Source organism: Cygnus olor, chromosome 2, assembly GCF_009769625.2.
Source record: "Cygnus olor isolate bCygOlo1 chromosome 2, bCygOlo1.pri.v2, whole genome shotgun sequence".
NCBI lineage: Eukaryota > Metazoa > Chordata > Aves > Anseriformes > Anatidae > Cygnus > Cygnus olor.
The window spans coordinates 133,013,641-133,020,213 of NC_049170.1; the positions used below are offsets into that span (position 1 = coordinate 133,013,641).

Below are 6,573 nucleotides of genomic sequence, written 5' to 3' on the forward strand. Positions count from 1 at the left end.
CAACAGTTGTCCAAGACATCAGGAAGTACAAACAAGGTCTCTGGAAAGCTTGACTGCTTTGCCATCCACACTACACCTATGACTTGGGACACTACACAACTTATGGAAAATTTTCTTGAGGCAACATCCAAGTCACTCAGATTTCAAATACAAAACATTTTGCTTGTATGGGGGTTTCCCTCCTAGCAGACTAGCATTAGGAGATGCATCTGCCATTTATTTGAAGGTTTGGCTTAAGTGTGCTCTGTAACTTGCAACTGAACCAGTGCATGAGCAGTGACATTTCTTCAGGTATAGAAACCACGCTGGCAATCCTCTAAAATACATTTCTAAGATTGGCTCTCTGGAATAGAGACTTATGGAGTGGCAGAGACCAAGGTGTAGCAAGGCATTCACACACCTCTGAGCAGCATCCGCTGGCAGCCGTGCCCTGCCCGCCCTGGCACTTGCGAGGACTCAAGCTGACTGGGGAGGGAGCCCATTCTTCTCCAAATGCCTGTAAAGAAATACTTGGCATTGGATTGAACATTTGGGGTTTTCTTTTGTTGTTTCTTTTTTTTAATCTGGCAAGGAATAGTTAACCACTGGAAATCTACTGGCATGCTCAGGCATACATGAAGCATGACGGACAGTTCAGGCACTGAAAAATTCAAAGCGGAAATGAGTCACTTACTAGGAACATTTTTAAGATGGCAGAAATATATATGTACACTATCTGGAATATAGTCAGTAGGTTGATCACTCAGATTTTGCACCATTTTAATGGGAGTTGACCTTTACTATTTCCTTGTTTTTTATTTTGAATCTTTTAATTCGTAGTTTGTGAGGTAAGATATCTTTTGCTGTGTGTTAAAGCTGCTTCTCCATGTCACTGTTTCTCTTGCCATTTACCTCCTCAACGCTTCTTGAAAACTTTAGACTACTGCTTTCTGTTCTCCAAATCTTTTTAGCTCTGCTTGTTGGCAGAGCTTTTTAAGAGGCCCACTTAGAACCCTATTAGTGTGTTATTACCAGCTGCTATTAGAGGTGATATGGATTTTACAATCACTCCTCCTTTTCTTTCTTTCTCTCTTTTGATTTTGCCACTTTTTTTTTTTTTTTTCCATGCGTTTTCTCGGGAGCTGGTGTTTGCTTTGGCTAGTTTCTGACAGTTACAGGTATAATCACAGGTAAGCATATTTATTCTAGTATCTTTGATACTGCCAACAGAAATTGTCATGATACATTCACTTCTGATTCTCAGCAATGAAAATGAATTTTTCCCTTCTGTATGAAATTACTGCTTTATTATCTGCTCCTTTTATCTTCATTATTATCTGCTCTTTTATATACCTCCTAGAGATCTTTAGGAAATGCTACTAACCGACCTCTTACAATCACAGATATCAGGAGAGGGACTGGCTTGCGTGGTGGATGGTTCTCATGGTTCTTCACTCCTGGTCCTCTCACAATGATCCCTTTCCCCAGGTCAGGTAAGGCTCTACTTGTTTATCACTGCCATTTGCAGAGGGACTTGTCATGGTACACTGGCACAAATTTCAGATTACCTAAGGAAGCAAAACTGTTAATTTTGCTGTCTAAATTATTCTGCATGCACAGCTAAGCCATCCATGTAGAAGGGATAAGAAGATGCAAGAAAGGAATAGGGCAGAAAGCTGGAAAAGAGAGCATTTTTGAAGCTATTCCAAAAACTGTCCTTGCTTGAGAATAAGAAACAATTCTTCCACTTGATTCTAGGAGTCACAGTTGTGCTTTTTTGTTATATCTCTGCTTACTATTGCCCTCCCTAGTCTTGTCACTGAAGTCATCCGTTATGAAACTGATGCCCTATTTTGTAGTACTTCAGTAAAAGTTTGTAGGCAGTTGTAGAACTGAGTTTGACAATGATCTGCTAAATGTTTGGCAGCCCATACATGATTGTTCTTATTTGGAAGGCAAAATTACTTCAAATGAGTGGGAGCTGTGTCACCTCTCTGAATATATTACAAAGTTATAGTTTCATATTCAAAGTTTTATTATCAGTTTCTGCTTAACATTGTTGCTTACGTCAAATATTTCATACCAGATTACCTGAAAAATAAGTAATTACCTTTCCTGTTACTCTAGTAGCATTTCTATTTCTTCTTCCTCAAAATCACTTCTTTCAGCACACTTCACAGCCTCTTCACTGTTTTTGTTTTTTTTTTTTCTTCTTTTTTTCATCACACAATCTTCCAAGGAAGCGCTAAAGTTAGGCTACATAAAATAAGTCATTCAATACAGAATAAGTTTCACAGTATCTATAAGAGTATGAATCTGTACCAGTCTGCTAGAGTTTCCCATTGCTTCATATCCTCTTTTAGATAAATTTGCCTTGTTTAGGCTTTTAGGATTCCAGTCCTGATCCTGAAGAACAAACATAGCCTTAGTCAAATTGGTGAGGTCTCTTTCTTATGGTTATTTATTCATACAGATATTTACAAATTTAGTGTCATTGAAGAGCATTTTGTATTTCATTTTGTATTTATTTTTCAAAAGAGCTACAAAAATGTATGGAATCATGTAATAACAAACAAACAAATGGATAGATAAAACCTCTGGCACTGGAGAATATATTCTGAGGAATAAGAAATTAAAAAAAATAACATCTTTTGGTGGAACTACAAACCAGGCTGCCTAATATTTCTGCTGAAAATCTAATTTAGATTTTGTTTCCCAATTAGTTCCCCAGGTAAAACAAAATTGTGTTTCACATATGCATATACACACTGAGGCTGAAGTATTTAATCCTACTCCAGTAGAAACCTACAAGATTAGTGAATTTTGCATCTGGACATTGTCATGAAAACAGAGCCCAAGTACAGGTAGTTGCTGAAATTGGTATTCTGCAAAGTCCTCCCTGTTGATATTCCTGTTGGCATAATGCAGCAGTTGAGGTTCCCTCAGCTCATACCCCCTAAGCCCTCAACAATTCTGCTGCAAGATATTACAGAATTGTAGATGCCAGGTATTTTAAATCCAGTGTACTTTACTATTTGCTGACAAAGCAGCTATTTCACCTCTTGTATGTATGACTGATTCTCTAGTCATAAAAGGTTGGTTAAGTACCAAGTGGTGCCTTTTTTTCAAAGCAATAGAAATTTCATCAGTCTGAAAATGTTTCTTCACCAGAAACCATGCAGAGACACGTTCTTCAGTTATATATAGATACCTGAAGGTGAGGTGAGGTCAGACAGAAAAATTTATAAACCAGCATACTGTGTCAGAGCAAAGACGACATCTTGACTTGGAGATGCAAGTTTGTTCTTCTGTCTGCTTGCCGCTATACACTCAGCTCACCCCATGTCTATATCTGTTCTCAAACCCAGGCTCATTATAATTGAGATCTGATCATTGCCTCTTCCTTGCCAGTCACAACGGTTCTTAGTCTCATCCTTATCCTAGAGGTAGCAGGCCCAATGAATTCAACTGCTGTCTGCTACCAGGCCATATCAACCCTGCCATCTGCTTTATACTAATCTAATCTAATCCTCAAAAACAAAAACAACAAAAACAACAACAACAACAAAAAACCAACCAAACAAACAAAAAACTCAAAAACCCCAGACCTGCTCTTGCAATTTTTCATACGATTGCTAATCCAAAATCCATGAATATTTCTGCTGCTAGTCAGAGGAGTAAGGAGTTTCTGTTCTGACCTGCCAGCAAAGCTAGTTCTGGATATAACTGAAAATATATGTTACAAAGGAATTAGCTCCCTGGCAAATGGTAGACATATGATAATGGAACTTGAGCAAGGTCGTGGTGGGGAGGTGGAGGCTTTGTCTCTGGAGAACTTCTGAAGGAGTGAAAATTAACTTTAGACAACCTGCTTCTGTAGAAAATTGAGCATTGCTCTTTAGACGCCTGTGAACAGGGAACAAAAATACAATATATTGTTAGAGCTTAGTGCAGTGGTTGGGTGTGATCAGCGAGTACCTCTTTCATCTCTACATTTTGAGGAGTTCCTGAGCTCCTTTACAAAAGCAGAAGGATGTCCCTTCCAGTCCATTAAAACTACACCAGTCAAAAGCTATAAAGTCAATTCTGCAACAAGGCCAGAACTCAACCCTGTCCATAGCAATATGACAGCTACTGTGACAAATGTGGTTTTATGACATCAACTCTTCTTTCAGCTTCCATGACACTTTCCTTTCTTCTACTCCCCAGAAGCTTCCATTGTCTCAACTTGATCCTTGAATGGGCTCCAGTCTCAGTCATCTTTTTTTTCTCCACCTTAGTTCTGTTAATCTCATTAAAAAAAAAATAAAATAATTCAAGTGTCATGTCTATGCTGCTTACCTGCTGATTGACTTCTTTGCTCTAGATTTGTCTCCTCGTTTGCCAAGAAAAAATGTTACACAATCTTTCTGACATATCATGCTTTTGCAAGAAACTCAGGAGGCAGCAAGAAAAAGGTGCAATTTCACTGCACTCAGTTCCTGGTTATAAAAGTCTATGTATATTCTCCTTGCATGACCAGGAGCTGTGCATTTGGTCCATCGTGTCATCCCACAGTGTCCATGAATTCAGCCTTGGCACAATTCCAGAATTGCTCCGGTACCTTTAAGAGCTTAAGGAAGTTGAGGAGGGCAGGGAGGCAGCAGACAAGGGTGTTGATTAGATAAAATCAGTGCACCCTACCTGAACTCCAGTCCTGCTGTAAATATATCACAATGCAGCAGCCATTCCTTTCTAAATGAAAGCTCATGTTCAAGCTGTATAGATACGTATGAGATATAACCTTTTTTTCTTTTCATTTTACTGGGGAATAATGTGGCTGAATATATATTTAAGTTTAAATTGTAAAATCTATTCTTTATTTTCCAGTTTGCTATGTTGTAGTTTAACCGATGACACCCAGAATTACAGGGACTAGCTGCCTTCCTGAGACAAATGCATGCTACAGACTTTCTCTGTCTTGGTGACCTGCATTGAAAATGTTTTATTTAAGGTCTTCTCTCTATTATGCTTCTCTCTATTAATATTTAAGTAATAAGCTCTATTAATATTAATATTGCTGTTTAAATTTATTTTTTTCTCTATTATTAGTATGCTCTGCCCTTCACTAAAAATGTAACTTGTTCAATGATTTCCACAGAAGCTAAGCTTTTTGTAAGGTAGCAAGTTCATTATAAATGGCTATTTGTCCAACATATGTATATATATATATTAAATAATGCAGAAGCAAAACTGGCTGAGGGAGAAGAGCTCTTTTAATACAGCTTTGCATTGTTTATATTCAAGAGCATAATTTCTCTTTTTTTCAGCAAGATGCTTGCAGTTATAGATCAAACATTTCTTAGCATGTTCAAACCTAATAACTTGACTGCCTGCCTTATCACTCTAGCACCAGCTCCTTCCTGCTGTACCTCTGTGTTGAACCTTGACCTATAGAGATTAGCTTAGCCTACAGAAAGGGGCAAAGGGTATGTTGGTGTCCCAGCCCTTTTGATCAAATCTTTTCTTCTCAGACTTTCAGGAGCATTACCAGAAAGTTTAGAGTCTGCTAGTGCTTGGTGGTTTTGTGTGCATTTTATATTTGTTCTTTCCTCCAACAAAACTGTATTAAAATAATCCCTTTTGGAATGTGAAATAGTATTATTGAATTGTATGGTACAAAAAGATAATAAACTATTGCAGTTGTTTGTTAAAGTGATGGCAAAACTGATGGGCATTACTGCATGTTCTGAGTGTATGAAATCAAAAGATGCCAGCATGACTTAGGACTTTAAATTGAACATGAAATCAAGTAATAATGCAACAAAACTGTTTGAAAAGAATTGTGCAGATCAATAAAAGACTTTTTTTTTTTTTTTACTCTGCCTTACATCTAATATTGCCTTCAATTCAGATACCAGATACCTTCTGGCTATAATGGCACACACTTTGATCATCTTTGCAAGTCACGGAAGAAAGGTTTACATTTATGACAGCAGAGGAAGATGCTTTGAGATAATGCTTCTGTCCAAAACCACACAAAACTGTAGCAGAATAACCAAAAAGTAAATTAATTATGGAACAACAAAACACTTTTTGGATTCAAATTGTATATAAGAAAGACAAATTAAATTATGCAGTTTGGAATGTCTTTTACATAAACATTGTGGATCCTGTCTATATGCACCTATATCAGTGTGGGCATACTTCTTTGATTTCAAGAGAAATAAAACTGATGGAGCATGAGCAAAATTATATGCAGTTTTCTCACTTCCTTGGAATATCAGACTCAATTTTTTCCAGGTTTTATTCACCAGTAGGTTTACTCCTTTCTTTCATTTGCTGCTAAGCTTACAAGTCTGCAAAAAGTAGGTTTTATTCCTTGAGAGGAACACAGATGCCAGCAGGTTATATGTATATATATATGTATATATATACCGTTATACTATCAGTAATGTAGCCTACAACAATACCTACAAAATCCAACCCCACGTATGACGCACTAACCAACAAACTCCTTATTTGGATCATGGCCTCATCTCTGTACAGTTTCCTAAATCACAGAATCATAGAACGGCCTGGGTAGGAAGGGACCTCAAAGATCATCTAATTTCA

At 37.5% G+C, this 6,573-nt stretch overlaps 1 long non-coding RNA gene across 1 annotated transcript; it reads left to right on the forward strand.

Moving 5' to 3' along the window:
• Positions 1 to 697: 697 nt before the first annotated feature.
• On the forward strand, positions 698 to 6,205 carry LOC121065961. The gene is made up of 3 exons (XR_005817431.1): positions 698 to 827; positions 1,383 to 1,472; positions 5,873 to 6,205. It is a non-coding gene; the product is annotated as an uncharacterized LOC121065961 (long non-coding RNA).
• The last annotated feature ends 368 nt before the right edge of the window (positions 6,206 to 6,573 follow it).